General features: G+C 30.3%; 1 protein-coding gene across 2 annotated transcripts in view; it reads right to left on the reverse strand.

Moving 5' to 3' along the window:
- Positions 1-21,171, reverse strand: part of LOC130891674 (serum response factor homolog) — a 255,795-nt gene that overhangs the window by 151,247 nt on the left and 83,377 nt on the right. The gene's annotated exons all lie outside the window — the stretch shown is intronic.

The raw sequence follows: 21,171 nt of genomic DNA on the forward strand, positions 1-21,171 counted from the left end.
ATTCTTGCTTCCAAATGACGTCATTTGGGGCAACTAAAATTTGCGATCGTGCATCCGATGGACGTAATTTTGAAACTTCATTCAAAATTCAAGGCCAGGTGTACCATAAAATCGGATCACTGATGCCAATGCCTGATAACAATCCGAAATTTCTTCAAATTTATTTTATGGGCGATTGTGAAGAGCGCGTGACGACTCGGTGCCTGTATAATTTTATTGAACAAGCAGAGGAAAGAGCAATTGTGATATTATTGGAAAATTTTTTAGAAGATCACAATCAACTAATTCAATTGATCAAAAGAGTTTCGCCACGACTGCAAAATGACAATTATCAAATCGTCATTAAAGCCGACAAAGTACCATTAGGTGAACATGCTGGTAGATTCAACGCTCCAACTGTTGATGAGGTTGCTGTTATCATGGTTGGTGATCCAGTTGACGAAAGATCTATAAAAATTACACGGCGAGACAACACTGTCAGTACGATTTCGGATCTACACCGTTCATATGATGCACTACAATATCCATTAATATTTTGGCAAGGACAAGATGAATATCACCTCAATATCAAACAGTATGATCCAAATACCGGTAAATTTGACAATTATCTATTTATTTTCTTACTGTATGTATAGATTTTAATTTCGTATTGCATTTTATTTTTTATTTTTTTAGGTGATTACAGAAATAAAAAAGTTAGCTCAATGAACTACTACGCACACCGAATAATGGTTAGACAACATCAAGACAATTATATCCTTCGATATCGTCAGCTGTTCCATCAATACATTGTTGATATGTATGCTAAGGTCGAAAGCGAACGCTTGCGATTCCTTCGATTCAACCAGGCGAAACTACGATCGGAAGAATATATTCACTTACGAGATGCTGTTGCTGGAAACATCGATGGAAATTTAAATCCCAATGACATCGGTAATGCTTTCATTTTACCTTCAAGCTACATCGGCAGCCCACGGAACATGCAGGAATACATACAAGATGCGATGACTTACGTACGTCATTACGGCCAACCGGATTTATTTATTACATTCACATGTAATCCGAATTGGGAAGAGATACAAACTTTACTATTGCCAGGACAACAAGCCATTCATCGTCATGATTTAACTGCACGGGTGTTTAAACAAAAATTGAAATCCTTAATTGATTTTATTGTTAAATATTCAATTTTTGGTATCACACGTTGTTGGCTGTATACGATAGAGTGGCAAAAGCGAGGTTTGCCTCATGCCCACATTTTGGTTTGGCTTAAAGATAGAATCCGTCCTGAAGAAATCGATCAAATAATTTCAGCCGAAATTCCAGACCCATTAATTGATCAAGAATTATTTGATATTGTCACCAAACACATGATCCATGGGCCATGCGGTGCTTTCAACATGACGTCACCGTGCATGGAAAATGGAAAATGTAAAAAAAACTTCCCAAAGCCGCATACGAATGACACGATCACGGATATTGATGGTTATCCAATGTATCGCCGCAGAAGTACTGAGAATGGTGGCCACACATTTACAATGCGACTGCCGAACTTTCCAAATCAAGTTGAGTTTGATAATCAGTGGGTGGTACCATACTCACCACTACTTTCAAAAACTTACAAAGCTCATATCAATGTTGAGCTTTGCAGTTCTGTTAAATCAATTAAGTATATTTGTAAATATGTAAACAAAGGCAGTGATTTGGCCATATTTGAAGTACAAAACATAAATAAATATGACGAAATAGCACGATACCAAATGGGCAGATACATTAGCAGCAATGAAGCTATTTGGCATATTCTCAGCTTTCCCATCCACGAAAGAGATCCTGCTGTCCAACATCTGGCAATACATCTTGAAAACGGTCAACGTGTATACTTTACTGGAGAAAATATTCTCCAAAGAGCGTTCGAAGCTCCGAAAACGACTCTAACTGAATTTTTTACATTGTGTCAAAAACCTGATGTTTTTGGCCAATTCGCGAAGACATTGGTGTATGGTGATGTTCCACGTTACTTCACATGGAACAAATCCAGTAAAAAATGGGAGCCACGGAAACAAGGAAAACCACATCCTTCCATTACAGGCATATTCAAAGCTAAGACATTGGGGAGACTTTACACGGTACATCCAAAGCAACGTGAGTGCTTCTATTTACGTTTGTTATTGGTGAATGTTCCCGGACCAACGTCTTTTGAATTTTTACGAACAATTAATGGTCGAGTATTCAATACATACCAGGATGCATGTCGTGAACTGCAATTGCTAGAAGACGATAACCATTGGGACTTAACGCTTGCTGATGCTGCGTTGACATCAACACCGAATAACATTCGTCAGTTGTTTGCAATTATTTTGACGACATGTTATCCCTCGCAAGCACAAACTTTGTGGGAAAAATATAAAAATTGTATGACAGAAGACATCTTGCACCGAATTAGACAAACAAATCAATGCCAAAACATAGATTATACACCAGAGATGTACAATGAAGCATTGGTCTTGATCGAGGATTTATGTGTTCTTATTTCAAATTTACCACTTAATCATTATGGTATGCCATCACCTAATCGTCCAGCCACCGACTTAGTCAATACCGATTTACAACGAGAAAAGCAATATGACCATGGAAGTTTAGCAACAATTATCATGAACAGTGAACCATTACTGACAGCAGAACAAAAAATTATTTATGATCGGATTATGCTGGCTGTTGCTGCTGAACAAGGCGGTTTTTTTTTCTTGGATGCACCCGGTGGAACCGGTAAGACATTTTTAATATCGTTGATTCTTGCCAAAATACGGTCGCAACAAAAAATCGCATTAGCAGTAGCATCGTCAGGCATTGCGGCTACTTTACTGGATGGTGGGCGAACAGCACATTCAACATTCAAGCTGCCATTGGACGTTCATAATAAACCAGATGCAATGTGTAACATCAAAAAGAATAGTGGAATAGCTGCAGTGTTGCGAAAGAGTTCTATAATAATTTGGGATGAGTGCACAATGGCACACAAATATTCACTTGAAGCATTAAACAGAACTATGCAAGATTTAAACAGCAATAATAGACTTTTCGGTGGTGTTATCTTACTTTTGTCTGGTGACTTCCGGCAGACCTTACCGGTTATACCTCGCTCAACTTTCGCGGATGAGATTAATGCATGTTTGAAACAATCATTCTTATGGCGAAGTGTTGAAACACTTCGATTGACCATAAATATGCGAGTACAATTGCAAAATGATCCATCAGCACAAATATTTTCCGAACAACTACTAGATATTGGGAACGGTAAAATAGAACTGCAACCAAATACGCAATGCATTAAACTACCAGACAATTTTTGCACTGTTGTTCAGGATAAAAATGAATTGATTCAGAGTATTTTCCCGGATATACAGAATAATTATTTGAATCATGAATGGCTCAGTCAACGGGCGATTTTGGCAGCCAAAAACGTTGATGTTGACGAAATTAACTTCCAGATACAACAGTTGTTACCAGGCGATCTGATGTCTTTTAAATCAATCGATACTGTTGTTGATGAAAATGAAAGTGTAAATTTTCCGATTGAATTTTTAAATTCATTAGATATACCTGGAATGCCACCACATAATCTTCGATTAAAGATTGGTTCCCCTATTATTCTCCTCCGTAATTTGAATCCGCCTCAATTATGTAACGGTACGCGTTTGGTCATCAAAAAGATCACCGGTAACATTCTTGAAGCAACCATTTTGGCTGGGAAGTTTAAAGGAAAAGTGGTTTTGCTGCCACGTATTCCGATGATACCATCAGATTCTACCATACCCTTCAAAAGGCTACAGTTTCCAATTCGTTTAGCTTTCGCCATGTCTATAAATAAATCTCAAGGTCAAACAATGTCCATTTGTGGTTTAGATTTGGAAAATCCATGTTTTTCTCATGGGCAACTATATGTTGCGTGTTCACGTGTTGGGAAACCGTCGAATCTATTTGTGTTAGCTAAAGACAGGTTAACCAAAAACATTGTGCACCGATTGGTGTTAAATTAAATTGAAATTGAAAGTATTTATAATTCAAAAAAAGAGACATTAATGTTTAAAAGTTTAAGACTGTCTGCCTTGCCTACCTCATTCATGATGTTTAAGCGTCACATGTTATTTACTGTATTATACTGTAATATACTTATTTGTTATAAAATTAAATGGAAATAATAAATCTGATAAATTTTTATTTTGTATTGATTTCTGCTTAATATCAAGTGTAAGAACATTTTAATTAATTGTGTTCAACGTACTTCCCCTTCAAATCTCAATCCAGTGAATTTGTATACCACCATCAACATTTTCGTCTTTGTTCGTAAATAATTTCATTGTACTAAAGGGTTATAGTAGTAGAAAGTCAAATAAGGAGATCACCATTTTTTTTTTTCAAATACCATCTGTGTAAATAAGCATAGTGGACTCCGTGTCTGATGTTCTTTTATCGTTCCTCTTAGATTGTTTACTATAATGTAATATAACAAAAACTTCAGCCACAGCAACGCGTGGCCGGGTCAGCTAGTGATATATAAAATATTTGTGAAATATTGCACTAATTCTGAACGTGGAGTAGGTAGGTAAAGGTCGTGCTCCGCGGAAGAGTCAACATTTTTAATCTTTTAAAGAAGTCTTTGCAGTGAGCCTTGCTGTTTAGCCAGAGAAAATATCTAACAACTCTCTTTGGTAGTTTGAAAATTCGCTCAAATTGAATAGCACCACACGTACTCCTGAAAGAAAGAGCCTATCGGAGATGCGAATCAATAAGGGCATAATAAACTTTTAAGAAGGTGGATAAGTCCAGTTCTTTGGAAACTGGTCCCAGCGCAAAACAGGAGGAACTTAATTTTTTAGATAAGTCGGCAATATCTACCTTCCATTTCAAGGAATTATCCAAAAAAAGCCCTAAGAATTTGAAGATTCAACGACGTTTAATGGTGGTGTTATATAGGCGATGTCGTTTATAAAGAGAAGAAACAAAATAGGGCCTAGTACTGAACCTTGGGCCACCCCACATACTATTGGCTTGGAAGAAGACATCGTTGTATCAACCCTTACAAACTGAATTCTGTTAATAAGGTATGACTTGAACCATGTTCTTATTAATTAAAATATTATGATTAGCACAACCGAAAGCCTTAGAAAAATCACAAAAGTTATTGCAGTGTAGTGATGGCTGTTTAGGCTAGAGTAAACATTATTTATGAGGGAGAATATAGCATCATTTAGCAAGTGATTGTACATTTTTTTTAATTGTAAAATATAGAGCCCTTAACTAATTCTGAACGTGGAGTAGTCCAGTTGTAACAAAATGTAAATTAAAGAATGTATTAAATGTACTACATAAATTATGAATAAGTTCAATTCTGGAGAGACAAAAACTTGTAATAGATGTAATGATTTCATACAGAGAATACAAGATTCTAGTATCGTTAAATTTAATAGCTTGATATCTATGAGGTGATCAAGAACCCGACGAACTACTGATATATATCGATAATTAGAAGGTGTAGAAATAAAAAATTTAGATTAATGTATCAAAAATTTCTCATTAAAATTATTGCCGTTGGAACATGTGCTTTTTACCATGATATTTTGACATTAATTGCTCCAGAATTACCTAGGATTTGATGTTTCCGTTCATTTTTTTAGATCTAGTATCTACTAAGCATGCAATAAGAATAAAACTACTCACCAATCATCGCCCAACACTCAAGCTCCATTAAAATAAACACTAATCACAACACTTTCACAAATTTTGATTGAGCTTTTTATCATATTATATTCTGATATGGTACAATTTTCTCATTTTTAAAGTTTCGCATCTTTTGATTTATAAGTTGTAAGCTAAATATTCAAAAACTAATTCTTATAAATAATGTAAATATTATCTTCAACCTGATATTAATTGAATTTATTATTTTAACCATGCGATGAGTTTCGTTTGATAAGAATTAGGACACCATATCACACTTCTGTTTATTGAAAATATCTTGAAAAGTACTAATTAGTTTATTGTGTGATTAGTCGATATGGAATTAATTATTCTGACCGAATTTGGATTTTATATTTAATTTTATTTGAAAAATTTTATCTAATTATTCTGTATCCAAATATGTACCACCAATCACCGTGAGATTTAGCTGAAAATCGTTTCTCATAATAGAGTGTTCTAATTATTTCACATAAATCAGAATTATTCATAAACGGACCACGCAATAACAAAATAATGTCGCCAAAACTACATGTAAATGTTAACAATGGCTCGGAAAATATTCGTTCATAAAAGGACAAAAAGCTAAAATTAAAAACATGTTGTTTATTATCACATTTACGGAATAAAAATGTGCGAAACATTCGCAAAAAAGTCAAAACCAAGCCAAGCTGTTTAAGAGTGGAGAATACATTTATTACAATCTAATTACGTAGCTCATTATTTTTAATTTATTGATTGGAGGTAATTGCAAAAAGTTACTGGATAAAGATACATACTACATACAAAAAAATAATGCAGAACATTTCTATGTAACACCATTGATTAAATTTGGCAACACTGCCAATTTAGCGCAGGGGGGCACAGTTGCGCATTCGTGTACAAAATTGTTTTAATTCGTATTTTTTTTTAAAGTCGGGGAGGTAATCCTGATTATAAAAGTAAAAGATGACACTTAATATCTTTTGACGTTTTTGTTTAAGCATCGAAAAACTGAATAAACCAGAAAAAATGCATTTTTTGCAAACAATTCCTTACACTCACTATCTTATCTCAAACTCATTGATTGTTATGAACTTTTTAAAATTAAAAATCGCCGAAACTCCCAATTTTCTTGAATTAAATAATGTACATAAAAAATCGAAATGATATCATTCTGAATATTTTAGCTATATTAAGCAAAATAACCTAGGTAAATTTGAAAAATTTTATTTTTTTATATGTTATGTTACATTATAATGTTTTCTTCAGGCATACACTTCCGAAAAATACTTACTTCATTTCAGGTTTATATTTGGAAAAATTCAGATCAATTTTAATAAGAACCCTTAGATTACTCTTGTTTTTATAATGTTCTGTGTATAAAAAAACACCATTACCTGAAGACTTAGCAAAACCGTTCAATTGTAAAAAAAGTGTGCAACGGAAGCTCGTGTCAAAAACTACTTGAGGTGTATGCGGATGCTCCAGTGAATGTTGCCAAAATCGATGTAGAAAGTTGATAAATAAATATAATCTTAAAAAAGAATTACCAAGCATTTAAAAAATGGAATGTGTGCATTGAGCACACGTAATTCGAGTGCACATTTGCAGTTATAGAGACGGTTAATTCAATCCCTGTATTTAGCTTGGAATGTTTGTAAATAAAAGAAGAAAAATGATGAAAGAGTTAACAACAGACAATGCAATTATAGTCATAATATCATAACCTAACCTAACCTAACTTCACCTAATCTTACCTAACCTTACCTAACCTTACCAAACCTAACCTAAATAAACTTAAGCTCTAACTTGACCTAACTTAACCTAACTATTCTTAAATTAAAAGGCCTTTTTGTGGAAAATTCAATTATTTTATTTATATTATAATTATTTTGAACTTAATACCAAAAATGCTTCCATTCTTTGAAAAAATTATTATTTCTAACAATTTTTGTTCAATATTTTATATAATATTAAACAACAAATAAAATTATTCCAGCCGTCGGTCATACCTTGTTGAAAAAATAGATTGGGTTTAAGAATAAAAATTTGACATTTTCGGAATTACGTGTCTGAACAAATTATGAATTTTATTTGAAAATATATAAACAAAAAATACAGCTAAACAGTGAAACTAATATGTGAAAAATATATGAAATTAATTCAGTGAAATTATAATCAATTATAATTGTTATTTGACGTAAACATAAGTAATAATTATTATTTTATCGTATAAAACTAAATATGGAATTCAATAACTATTTTTTATGGTAAAATAGGGTAAAAAAAGGATCAAGGGGTGTGACGGAGATGTTGTATAAATAGTGTTCTTGAGTAGAACCTAACTTAACCTAACCTAACCTAACTTAAAAACAATGACCGACGGCTAATTCCACCTTCCATATATTATAATTATCTCCCTCTAACACCCCCCACAACCTTAAATTGATAGGGGGTAGGGGATGATGAAATAATTACCTTCAATTTTAAAAAATTCATAACAATTTATGGGTTGGCGTGTAAGGAATTTTTTTATCCGAAATATAAAAAAAATAATGGATTTTTTTATGGTTTATTTAGTTTTTCGTTGTTTAAACAATAACTTCAAAAGATATCACGTGTCATCTTACATTTTTATAATCAGAAACGTCTCCCAGATTTAAAAAAAAAAAACTACGAATTAAAAAAAAATTTCCAAACAAATGCGCCATTACGCTCTGGTCTAATTTTTGTTTAAATGTTTTGTACATTTAAAAGTTTAAAATATAATCTAATAAAATATTAAATATTTCACTAATTAAAAATAATATTGCTACTTGAAATTTTTAGAATATCTGGATATCTAATGGAATTAGAAAATATCTTATTTATATATCAAATATTTTTAATTCCTCAAGGGTTATTCTGTGTTTTTACGACGAGTAAGAATAAAATGATTTTATTTATCTGATTTTAATAAAGGTATTTTTTTCAATGATGTTACATATTTTAGATGAGTACAATATTTATATTAAGTTTAACATCAAAATTGAGTTTGGAAAAAATATTTCACAAGAACAGATGAATCTAGAGTGTGGAAAATTGTAACATATTGCATACTCACTCTTTCATGGCTAGGAATACAAAAAAAATCGTAAATTAACAATGGATAAACTAAAATAAATAACAACCATAAACATAGATTCTAAAAAAACATGCTTTCAATAAAATATCTAATACAATTGCACGTTCTTAGGGTACACATTTTAATATTTAATGTAATATATAATGCAGACACTAATTAGTGTTTTATCATTAAATATGAGCTTCTAAATTTCAATATATTTATAAATATCAGAAGGCGTTATACTTTATTTGTGTGAATGCAAGAATAATTTTCAATAAAAATCTTTCCAATTTCCATCCGTTTTAGTGTGTACGAGAGCTGGAATATTGAATTATTGGAACCGTATACAGGGTGACCCACGACGAATTAAAACTATCTGTATATATATATATATATGTATATTCAAAACTGTAACTTATTTTAAATGGAACACCCTGTATATTAATACATTTTTCAAATTAACGAGCGTAAACGTAACGTAAATTAATGCATACTTTTTGAGTTTAATTTGATCGTTGCAGATCCTTATAAATTATTTTTTTATGAGGACACCCTCAAAGATATGAAAACGGTTTCTATTCTGTTGCTTTTAGCAATGTCAGACGTATTTGAATCTATTTTTCATTTTATACAGGATGTGTATAAAAAGTGTTCAAAGCTTAACTTCATAAATATCAAATATCTATTTTTTTAAATAGAACCACTCCGTTTTTTCTATTTTAATGCATTCAGATGTGAATAATTAGGCAAATTCATGTATACTTTCCTATAGCTTTACAAAAAAATTAATGATTCAAAAAGTATGCATTTTTCGAAAAAAGTTTTCAGACAAAATTATACTAAAATTTTACGTTAATTTAAAAAATGTATTAATATTCCATTTAAAATAAGTTGCAGTCGACTTCCAGTAGTACCGGTTCTACCGAAAGTCAGCCAGCTTTGAAAATATTTTAGTTAAAAAGATCGTATCCGAAAACCCAAACGTAGCAATTTTCATGATTTCCCTATAAGTATTTTGTCATATACAGATAGTTTTAATTTGTTGTAGGACACCCTGTATATACTTAATAATATTTCTTCTTCAACCAGGTGAGGAGACAATAAGATAATTATGAAATGATAAATTTTTATTCACCCTACCTAATCAGCTATAAATTTTCTGTTAACAGCATTATTGTAATCTTCAAATACAGTTTCTATCATTTTGAACATAAACTTATACTAATGGGACTAGATGATAAAAAGTTAATTACAAATATCGTTTCGCAACTAACTGTAAATAAATATTTTTACTTAATTCAATAGTGAATTAAAATTAGTAAAGTTTGTTCAAAATGATGATTAGTGACGTAAAATTTAAAAAACGTATCATCTTCTAGAATAAAATCGGCTCTAGTACCAGATAATGGTTCTATAAAGTATAAATTAAATAAGATAAAAACAAATTTCTTTGCCAATATAAATAATGATTTAAAGAAAATGTTTTATTTCTCTGTTAGTGTTATCCATTCTACGTCACTAAATTTACAAATGCTCCAAATATATTCGTGTGTACCCTCAAGAACTGAATACCTACCTAACGTGTCCCTTGGGGACTTCCATAATTTAAATATTTTTTATAAAACATTAATTAAGTAAAAAGTTTGTACAAAATTATTATTTGTTATAATACTCTTATCATATTTGATACTATTATTTACAAAAACAACAAAGAATTGGAAAAGTGTACAAAATATACGGCACCAATTTGAGATATAATACATATATGGCACCTAGAGTATTTTTTCTTTCGCCACTTTCAACAATTTTTAACTTTTTTTATTAAATTTATTTTGCAAAAACATGACAATAAAAAGTATTTGATGGTTCACAATTTAACCTATTTTGCAGGTTATGACAAGCGGAACAAAAACTTTTTTCCACGTGTAATTTTTTTAAAAGTCGAAGTAAAATTTTTGTATGAAACTCGTGAGTAAAGTAACTTTATTTCACTCGTAGGAATTGGTCCTACTCGTTCAAAAAAATATTACTTTGCTCACTTGTTGCATAAATAACTATTTTAGTAGTATAGAAACTATTCAAAAGTCTGCCGAATTTATAACGAATTGTATATTCAGTAATTCACATTCATACGTGGGCTACAATCCCTGAACTTGCTAGGTCAGTAGTTTATCAATTTTTAGACTTAAGGTACTGGAAACCCATACAACCAAGAATTAATTATCATACAAACAAGAATAAACTTTTACAAAAGTAACATATAAGGACAACGGAGAAGATAAATGGATAAAAGTTGAAATACAAATTATGAACAATCGAATAGTATTTGAAAAGATTTTGATTTGTTTGTAGCATGCTAAGTACGTTTTTAAAGTAAATGTCTATTTTGCTTAGATGTTGTATTGGATAGAAAAAAATTTAGCTTTCACTGCATTTATTGTTGTTAATCAAAAGCAATATTTTTTGTTTCTCCTTAATAATTTTCTTGTCGACTTTAATGAGCCATCCTTTGAATATTTCGGCTGTTATCCAGGGTTTCTTTATAGCATCATAGTCTAGTGGTAGAGATTTACAACCAGAAAAACAACAAAAATTTCTATCCTTTCTAGCCTAGAGTTTTTCAAAGCGTCATGTTTGTTGCCAACAATATTTTTAATCGCTCTTTACTGACCTTACCACCATGACATGTGTCATTTTTAGAAATTTTTAAAAATTGTTTTTGATTTTTTTTATGACTTCATCATAATGAATTTCAACTTATCTTTTGTCCGATTGAATGGCCACCTAAAGACTTTTCGATTTAATCCGATCATGATCTGATTGTTCGGAAACTAACCCGGATGACGTTCATTGTTGTTCGGAAACTGATCGAGTTAATCGGTTCGTAATCATATGTTATGATCCTTTCCACCGTGTGTAAATGCGATTAACTGACTGGTTGTTTTATTTATCTATGGTATTTTTAACTTTAAAAGTTATTTATTCCCCTCAAATTGTTGTCAGTGTTTACTATTAATTCTCATAAGCAAAATTTGTGTGAGTAGTTAAATTTTTGATAACCGCTCTATAACAATTATTAAACATTTAGAATCTGTTATACAACTAAATAAATATCATGGAGAAAATAACGCACAAAAAAGTAACAAAAATCAAAAATCTTGTAGTCATGTTTTAAAATTTAAAATTTCCACCGAAAAGTGAATTTGCCTTATTTTTTACCCCTGAATGCATTAAAATAGAAAAAACCGGGTAGTTCTATTTAAAAAAAATTAAGAAATTTGATATTTATGGAGTTAAACTTTGAACATTTTTCATACACACCCTGTATAAAATGAAACATTTTTCAACATAGACTCCAATACGTCTGATCTTGCTTAAAGCAACTGAACAGAAACCATTTACATATCTTTAAAGGTAATCTCGTAAAAAATAATTTAAAAGGGTCTGTAACCGTCAAATTTTTTACAAAAAAATTAAACTCAAAAAGTATGCATTTTTCGAAAAAGTATACTAAAATTTTACATACCTTTTAAAAATGTATTAATATACAGGGTGTTCCAATGAATATAACAAAATTACAGTCGACTTCCGGTAGAGCCGGAGTTAAAAAGATCGTATCCGAAAACCCAAACTTAGAAATTTTCATGATTTTGCCATATACAGATAGTTTTAACTCGTCGTGGGACACCCTGCATAGTCTCCATGGTTTCTATGTACACATTTATTACTTTCCTGGGCATTTTAGAAGGTAGAAGCTATTCTGTCCCTTCAGTCTGTTTCACCTTAAAGTGTCGAATGTTTTGTCATTTCGTTTTCTATTTTGGAAAGAAGCGTTGAATCTTTATATATTTGAATATCATCAACTCATATTGTTTTTCTTTTGTACACAATTTAGGACATTCTTTACCTCAAGCAATTGGTAAGATCACAGAATTTATATTCAAAAAATTATGTAAAACCACAACGTCAGAAATACATCTAATTTTTGATAGATATTTTTCTCATTTAATTAAAGATTCAGAAAGATTAACATTAAAAGAAAATGACATAGCATTTGCAATCACAGGACCTCTACAAAGTAGACCAACTGATTTCAATAAAAGTTTAAATAACCCTAAATTTGAAGAAGCGATAGTAGAATTTTTACATAACCATTGGACAGAGGATTCATTCAGCTTCATTCTCAATGAGAAAAATTTTTTTAACAGTTAAAGACCAATGCTTCGTTGAAAAAATGTCCCTCTCACCAAAAAATTCTCATTAAATCTGTGGATATTGACGTTTTAATCATTTGTCTCGGAAATATTCACAAATTCTAAAACCAAAAAATATGGATAACAAATAAATTAGGTAAAGAAATTAATTATATAAGTTGTACAGATCTTGCACGAGAATTAGATCCATCACTTTATCGAGCTCTTCCTGGCTTCCATGCCTTCACAGGTTCTGATTATACAGCAAATTTTGTTCGCAAATGAAAAATCAAACATTTTAATGATACAGAATGAAGAATACCAAAATGAGTCTGAACATTTGACGGATCCGGAAGACATCAATGACGAAAAGAAAATAGATCTTTTGCAAATATTTACCAACGAAACGTTGATAGGGGTTTAAATTATTCTTGAAATTTTTTGCAAGCATCAGTGACAAAGGAGAATTTTACAAAGGTCGTATAAATTTCAATTCTAGCAATATTCCTCCATACTGAAAACCTTTGTCACAAAAAGTTTTACGCATGTGACAAAATGGCAGTTTGTATTTGAACCAACTGAATGTGGATGGCAACGGAACCAAGAAAATGAATTGGAACCATTGTGTTATAAAGGCCCAGCACCATCAAAAGTTGAAGAAATTCTTACTGGCCAATTAAATGAATAAGAAAGTGAAGAATCAGAAAATGAAAACAGTTGTTATATAGATGAAACATACTAAGTTTGAGAATAAATTCCTGTCAATTATTTTATTGTTTCAGTTATTATTTGTACCCTCAGAAACAACCCCAAATGCGTGGAAAATTTTTTGCAACGATTTTTGCCTGGTGTGCAAATTCTAAATAATTACCGTTTCCGAAAAGTTCTCTAGTAGTTTTTAGTTATATACAGCATTAGTGTCAATATCAATTTAAGGTAATTTTTATATTTGCCACATATGAAAAATACTAAAGTTATGTACTTTGAAAAACAGTATAGAATAATTGAGTTGAGAAATATTTATCTAACTCTAAAAATTAGATCGACCCTCTATGTGCATTCATCAAAACTGACTTACATTAAATAAAAAACTCTAATGTTCCTATCCTAACAGAAATTTCGATTCATAAATTTATTTTAGTAAATTAAAGTTAAGTACGCTTCTAACTATATATAACACGTCAGAAGATTATCAGATTTAATCTCAAGTTAAACATAAACCATGTTCAGAATGAATTAGTATCAATTAACTTCATTCACATATCGTGATTTTCAATTTTATTCTCATTTAGATTATTTATAAACTACTGAAGACAAAAATAAATGGAGTGTTGAGTATTATGAACGAAAGGTATGTAGAGACGATAGCAATTAGCAATTATAAGAAATTTTTATCAATATATAAATAATTTATTATTAAAAGACATTAAAGTATTTCTATCGTTTTAAATCCATATGTAAATGCCTCTACATTATTTAACACTTGTTCATACAGTTGATCAGTAATCAAATGTTCGAATAATTCAGAAGAAAAATTACGGTATTGAAATTTGTGAATTACATTGTTTTTGGAATGTTATAGAAACTGTTATTCTAAAAATTAATGATTATTATTTAATTATAATATAAATACAATTGCTTAATTTATTTTAAGAATTCCGTAATTCCAATGATATGCTAATATTGACGTAACTAGAAATTAGAGAAAAGGTCATGTTCCTAAAATTGCTAATTACTCCTATCTATATCCACTATAATAAAAAAAATAATTATAGAACGGACAAGGAGGGACATTGACCTAACAGCGAACTCCAACGCATATGAAATTTCGAGCCTCCCACATCCAACTTTTACCTAGCCAATCAGATTTTGTGAAGGTCTCGGTTCTAGTAGGCTGTAATTGCGTAGCTAACGAGATCTAGCATTGAAAAATCATTAAATTTAAAGTAATAGGGGGGCCCGTGCGGGACCTCGTTTATTCGTTTTCTTCTTATGTACGTTTAAGAGACCGCAATGTGCCGACGATAAGATGGATTGTTTGTTAATAACAATTGTGAATCGAAGAAATCCGATTGGAATTTTAGAAAGCTCGCTACTGCATTTAGCGATTCAGGTACTAATAAATTTTCATCGACTTTTAACCGACAATAAAAATCAAGATTAAACGCGGAATTAAAAGTTGCCATCGTATTTTTGAAGTCGGTCAAGAAAATTAAATACACAAGAAATTGTAGACATCATTTTGGGTACTGGGTGAATGTTACAAAAATTGTTTGCTTGCATCTAAAGTTTATCAGTTTATCCTCCAATATTTCAAGACGCTTGTACACGTCCGTTTTTTTCACCGGACAACGGACCGTCAATAAACGGCTAACCTTGTATACATATATTTTTTTATTACCTGGGACTGCCGTCTTACATGCGCTAGTTAATAGTTTTCGGCTGGTAGTCAGAGATTACGCACGTGTGAAATGAATTATAAGAAAAAAACTCGTATTGGCTTACTATTTGTAGAAGAAGAAACAAAAATGAAACGAAAGTACTCTTAACAAAGGAGTCGCTTACGAGTGTGAGATATATTTCAAAGGTGCAAAACTTTAGGCACAATTCAAAAAATCCTTAAAAACCATTTTGTGATAGATTCAATCACAATAGAATTTGTAGAACTTGTAGAGGAGCGGATCACCCCTAAAAAGTTGCTTAGAAAGTGAAAAACCGATCAACCTCGTCCTAGACGCTAAAAATGATCTATCCTTACATTTATGGGGTCGCTGAATAAGAATGTGATATTTATATTCATCTAAAATTGGGGCTACATGGTCAAAATCGATTTTTTAACAAAAAATGCGAGAAAATATGTTTTGCGATTTTGATTACTTTTATTACTTTCTTATGTGATAATTCTTCCATAATATTTATTTAGTTGTTTAATAGATATTCCTCATGAGAATTTGAAGAGATTACAAGTAAATAATGTTTAAAAAACCATAGACAAATAAAACTACCCTTCATATCATATGACTACGACCCAATTAACTCGGTCAGTTTCGGTACAAAGTAGTTAATTTCCATACATTTAGAATAGAATGGAATTTCAGTAGACATTGAATAATTTCGAATATTCGAATATTTTTATAGTAAAAATAACTCAACAAACGATATTATACTCAATAATATTTAAAATAAGATAAAAATAAATACATTAAGAACCTTCTTACTAAACGGTATTGCCAAATAGTGCTGCTGCCTTAGTTCCACCCTCTCTCTAATGTTAAAGTTGATATTAATTCAAAAAGCACCCACACACCATGTGGGATGATCTAGGTTACTCTCCATGGTTCAAATCACATATTTCATGTATGTACGTAATTTGAGTAAAACTAAATTACCTTATATGAGTTTGTCTGTGATACGTAATGTGCGTTGGTGGATTAAACGGTTTTAAAGGTATAAAAACGACGAGGATCGTGTTTGTTTTTTGATTTTTTACATTTCACATTTTTTTAACATACCACACTTTATCCTCGTCATTTCGGTTTTATTTAAACCACATGCAAATTGAAACGACAAAAAATATTACATTTTTGAATAAGCATAATATGTTTTTATGCATAACAATCACATCAAGCAACACAAAATTCATCAAAACAATTGAAAAGGTCACCTCACAGGCAATTTCATGTATTAAAAGTTGCAAGTCAAAATCCACTATTTTAAAATTAACATCTAAAGTGGAGGGAGCTACATCACTTTCTGTGTAACACTATTTAATTAACAGTGTCCTTTTTAATCAGCACCACTTTTTCGATGTACTAAATATTCAATATAATTATTTCTTGAAATTACTTTCTTTGAATTTTCAATCATGAGAAACAGAAATCGGGCTGAATACAAACTAATTCTGAGTCAATGCGTTTTTTGTTAAAGCAGGTTAGAGTATACACACAACTAGTTTCTTGAATTTGTTGTTGTTGCGAAGTTGCTTACGGAACAGGATCTACGTTCAATTAACTTAATAAACATTTTTACATTGAATCATAATGAATTTTAATCTTCTCACATTATTAATGTAATAAATTTTGCACCACATTTTCATGTGTGGTTAAACTGTAGGTGAAAACGTCAAATGAAATAAACTCATTATTTCCTTTACTGTAACTTGAACGCGTTAAATAGTCTAGTCAACAAGTTCAAAAACGAGAAAAATAGGAATAAAGGTCCTAAAAATATGAACGTTAGTTCATTGTTTTCGAAATCACCTCTAGAAAAATGTTTTTGAATGATTTTGGTACTGGTGATCAATTGCAATTGTTATAAACAAAATAAGATTTAAAAAATAGTATTCATTTGTTCGTTAATAGTTTGGAAAATATTGATATTTAAGCAATTTTGATAAAAATTCGTTAAAAAGAGAATTTTTCCTAAAAAAAGTCCCAATACCCAGAATTCTGTTCCAATTATTTATAATTTTAATTTGACCTTGAAATTAGGGCTGCGCGCGGTTGTTATAGCATACGCGCGATAAAATAATTTTTTTATAACATAAAATGTCATTTTAAATTTTTGAAAAAATTCTATTATCTTCTTAATACTTGAAAGAATCGAAGCCCCGTCAGAAAAAAGTTTTATCACCATTTTTCAAAAAGTTTTTCAATTGTTATATTCAAATTTTTATCTAAATGAGACAAAAGGTATAAATAATTGGCCTATAAATTTTATTCTTTGTGGAGCTTTTTTGATATATTTACTTTAAAAGATTCTGCGATGAATGTTCAGAAAAGTTCAATAATTTGTTAATTATGAAACTTTTGCTATTTTCATGTCCATAGAATATTATGATTTTTCTTAATTTTAACAGTTTTAAATCGTATTTTTTTATATTTCGATTGTTTGAATAATTAGTTTAAAAAATATTTTGCTTTTAAAAATCATAATTTATACTTTCGAATAGTTTGGCGGAAAAAAAATATTTTGAAAGTAAAACATTTATTTAACGAATATTAAATAATAAAAAAAAACGATTTCAAACAATGAAGAATTGGAATTAAGAAAACAAATTATTTTTTTCTACGTCCGTTATAATATTCACGTTTTTTTTTTTTCGTTTATTTGCATTCTATATTAATAATAACGAAAATGTTTTAATTATCACAGTACCTGATACAAAAACTCATGTTCAACGTCTATTTACTGCTATTGGTGAAATATCTGACAATAGATTAAACTTGGTAAACATTTATAAAAAATATAAAAACCAACGACCCACAAATGTCAAAACAGATCATTTCTTTTTGCAGTAAAGAAATGGAAAAAGCAAAACCCAAGTTATAGGTATCAATACCTTTTCAAAAATTCTCTCGCTTATCTCAACATATTTGAATTTACCCAAAAAACTACACTAGGCATACATTTCGACTCTCTTCGACGTCTCTTTTACTGGATTTCGATGGTGATATAATTCAACTAAAGAAACACAGTGGGTGGAAATCCAACACAGTTGCGGAGGGTTACGTGGACGACTCAATGAAAAACAAAATGGATTCGGCAGTGAAAATTTTAACGGGAACAACTAGTTCGACATTGTAAATTTTCACGATCCTACCAATAATCCAATGAATACTAATACAAATATAGACGATGACATTTCTTTGAACTCGTTAAAAGTTGCCAATACAAGTACCAATAGTAATGTTACTTTTTCTTCAAATCAAATTAATAATGCTCACAGTTGCACTTCTGATATTACTATTACAAAATAAAAATTGATGGAGTTTTGTCGTAGAAAAAATTTTGTATGAAACTCGTGAATAAAGTAAAAGTATTATTTTACTCACTTGTTGCATAAATAACTATGAAATCATAATTTTCTCTGAACAACAAAAAGCGAAACATTTTTTTTGAATATTGAGTTTCCCAATTTGTTTCAAGCAATTTTATAAACATATTACATTGAAAATTCATAACATAATTAATTACTTAGTTAATTATTAATCGAAAAAAAATTGACATTTCTTGGATATTTAATTTTTGAATAGTTGTAAAAAATCATAATGAAAAAGTATTCATCCACGAAGTTTGAAAATTATAGGCCAATTATTTATACTGTTTATCCCATTATTTATGTCAACAGAAATAGAAAAAATTGTTATATAACAAATGAATAAATGTTTAGAAAATGGTAATAAATCTTCAGGGGTTCGCTTCTATCAAGTGCTAAGAAGATAATAGGATTTTTTAAAATATTTATAATGACATTTTATGTTATAAAAAAATTATTTTATCTGATGAACCCTCTTTTAGCGGCCGCGCGCGTATGCCATACAGCCGCGCGGAGCCCTATCTCCAACGTCAAAGTAGAATTATAAATACTGGAAGCAGAGTTTTAAGAGTTGGCACTTTTCTATCGAAAACTTCCTTATCTTTAACAAGCTTTTTATAAAAATGCTTAAATATTAAAATTTTCGAGTTATTAGCGAAAAACCAAAATTCTTTAAAAACATTTTTCTAGAAGTGATTCCAAATCCAATGGAATATCACTCATATTTTCAGGACCTTTATCTCTACTTTTCACGTTTTTGACATTGTTGACTAGACTAAAATTGAAGTTATAAAGTGCCGTTCTAAAAATTTGATAATTAGGATTAAACTCTGAACCGACGTCTTCGACAGGTAGAGTTCTTTATTTCTCAAATGGGAATTACAGACATGTGGTATATCGTTTGAGAGGTCTCTCAATTTTCTATTAAAAAATATCTTTTTTTAAAGTGATCATAAATATTGATAAATAAAAAAATAGAAGAGAATGAAAGAGAATGATCACAATACAAAATGCAATAAAGGACGGTCGCCTAACGTGACGATGAGCATTTTGAACATCTCCGATTTTTGTCTTATTTTTATTCCATTTGGGTTTTCCACATCATATAACGAAAAAGCATAATTTGATAAAATGTAAAACTTGCTTTCAAATTATGATCTAAACAATAATCGAAATATTTAATTTGGTTCGGCTTTAAATTTACTTACTTCGCCCTGCTTTTCAACTATTTTTAAAAAATATATTTTCGATATTAATTCCTTCCATTCTCCAAAATTTGTTATGACTATTCTATTCTTTTTTAGATCATATTTTGTTTTCATAAAATTTCATTTTGATTTCTTTTTGAATGACTTTACTAATTACCTTCTATCTCTAGATTAGGATGTTCATTAATATCATTAATTCAAATTGAACAAGTACGTGTTTGAAAAATAGAAAGAAGTTACCAGGAGATATAAAAATGTTTTTTTTTTGGTTTTAGCAAAACTGACACTAACCTCAACTACAATATTTTGTCATTTTAATACGATTAATATTGAAAGGTTTAGTCGCAAAAAACACTTTTGTGAAATCCTAAAACACAGTAAAAATATTGGTATGATGAATTGAAACGATTCAACACCAATATAAGCTCTTTTCGTGTTCAAATTTTCAAAAATTGGTGGAAAAGCTTCAGAAATTGTTCAAATGGATGAAAAGCTGTGGGTGATTAATCGATTATTGATTATTATTTCTTGAGACTGTTTATAAAGTATGGTTTTTGTAATGTTGTACCTTTATTGTCAGAAAATTGTTACAATTTGTCGACAAAAGCTTGTAAAAATTAAAAAAACAAACATGAAAATAACTAAATAAAGAAACAAATAAAATAAAATTTCAATATACAGAAGAAAACCACAATGATTAATAAAATTATAGGTATATAAGTCAATAGCAAAAATTAAATCCGGAATTAAATATTATTATTACAGAGTAAAAGGCATTTTCCAGTAAATATGCCCTCAAATTATTGCGGAAAGCGGGAAAAGATGATTTGATTGATTGATTTCACATTTTTTACATTGTAAAATATTGATGAGCCTTTAACTAATTCTGAACGTGGAGTAGGTAGGTAAAGGTCGTGCTCCGCGTTCCTAAGTGTATAGCCGTGCTTATCGAAGATGCGACTGAATAAGGGCATAATAAACTGTTAAGGAGGTGGATGAGTTTAGTTCTTTGGAAAATGATTTCAGTGCAAAGCAGTTTCCATGATCTTAGATAATTTGAGGAGTTCAATTGGGCGATAATTCAATGCTTGATTTTTATCTCCTCCCTAATGCAGAGGTATAATTATA

Source organism: Diorhabda carinulata, chromosome 3 (assembly GCF_026250575.1).
Source record: "Diorhabda carinulata isolate Delta chromosome 3, icDioCari1.1, whole genome shotgun sequence".
NCBI classification, from domain to species: domain Eukaryota; kingdom Metazoa; phylum Arthropoda; class Insecta; order Coleoptera; family Chrysomelidae; genus Diorhabda; species Diorhabda carinulata.